This window comes from Ursus maritimus, unplaced genomic scaffold (assembly GCF_017311325.1).
Source record: "Ursus maritimus isolate PB19 unplaced genomic scaffold, ASM1731132v1 scaffold_2, whole genome shotgun sequence".
Lineage (NCBI taxonomy): Eukaryota > Metazoa > Chordata > Mammalia > Carnivora > Ursidae > Ursus > Ursus maritimus.
This window is the reverse complement of record NW_024424452.1, coordinates 44,827,297-44,829,005: the sequence shown is the minus strand read 5'-3', so window position 1 is coordinate 44,829,005 and position 1,709 is coordinate 44,827,297.

Sequence of the window (1,709 nt, the reverse complement as noted above, 5' to 3'; positions counted from 1 at the left end):
GGACAGAGTTTTTGTCAATACCCAAATAAAAACGAACATGTGTTACAGATGTGTGCTCTAAAGAAAAGATTCACAGCAGCTGTACTTTCAGTTTCGAAGGGGAAAAAAACACTTTATTGGTATTATAACAATCTAATAGAAACCGAAGAAAAGGCAAATCTGTGCATAGATTTGGGCAATCGTAAGCAGTAAAGGAGAATAAGACAGACTTACATTGAATCGGGGTACCTACAACCTCATCAGTGGGGGGAGCCCCGTGGAGACAGCCAGGCTGGAGTGCGGATGGAGAGCTCCTGCAGCTGAGACTTCCAACTGACCATCCCCCTAAGGGCCGTCTTGGTAGGGCAAAGACTGGGGTCTGAAGTTCAACATGTGTCTGCCTACCTGCAGTTTGGAGCAAGCTGCATTCCTCTGTTATCATGTCTTTACATAGTCAAGGAGCCTGGGCTAGGTGTGTTTGCCTCCCCTCCAGATTCCCCTGCGGGGGGGGGGGGGGGCAGCCTAGCCTGGAGATGGAGGGGGTGTAGGCAGATTTTATAGCTCTTGGCGTCCAGACCAGAAGGGCCAGTTCTGACCTGGAGGCCAGCTAATGTCAATTAACCAGGCTCCTTGGGTGACTTGTGTCACGCAAACAGCATTCTTTAGCCTGCCTGCTGCCAACGTGTGGGCTTGGCGGTGGGTTATGCAGAACAGATCATAGGAACCTTTGTCCATTCAATACAGTGTGATACCTAGTTTAAAAGAAATGTAAAGAACACACATTTACGAATCAGGAAGACAGAAATGAATACGAACATGGAGGCAAAAACTGGGTTTTTTGGTACGATGTAGGGAGTAGGGGGTTCACTGAACCTCCCTCCGCACAGAATTTGCATGTGGCCCCGTTACCTACGCGGAGTGGTGAAACAGCTCCCTCGGAAACAATCCCATAATCTCACAAGGATGTGCTATAGAAGCACCACTTCTGGGAAGTCTTTCCCGAGTCTCTACGTGTGAATGAGTTGCAGGTTCTGGGCAGTCGTACTGACCGCACTCTAGTGTTTCTATCCCTCCCTTTGGAGTCACGCTGAGTGATTCTGAGATTCCTGGCGGTGAACATCTGTTCTAAGGAACAACACGCTAAGAGGGTAGTGGAAGCCGCAAGATCCACATATTGCGTACTGATGGAGCGTCCATTTTTCTCTAATATCTGGGAAAACACAGTTTTACCTTAAAACAGACGCCGCCCTTCCCTCCTCACTCAATGTTTCCTTGTTCTATTAACTAACCGTTTCTATTCAAGGCCTGCGGGACACCATGGAGATACAAAAATGCGCCAGAGCTGTCGCAACGATGTGCCCTGAGCAAGAAACAATTCTGATACTAAGTGGCAGTAAGTTGCGGGGGCACCGCGGACACTCCGGGAAGCGGCTGGCCCGCGGTGACAGGTCCTGGGACGCGCCAGAAACTGTCGCGCGGGCCTCTGGGCCAGGCTCGGCCCTGCAAGAGTCCTGATTTGAGCTGCTGTCCTCCCAGTCTGCGGGGTGGGAAACGCCACCCCGTCAGGCGTGGAACCAGAGGGGAGAGCCCCCCGCCAGCTCCCCAAGCGGTGCAGCCCCTCCGGGCGGAGCTCGGGCCTCGGTCCCTCCCGCGCCCCGCCTGCCGAGGCGGCTCCACCCAGGCCCCGCCCCGTGACGCGAGGCCCCGCCCCGTGACGCGAGGCCCCGCCC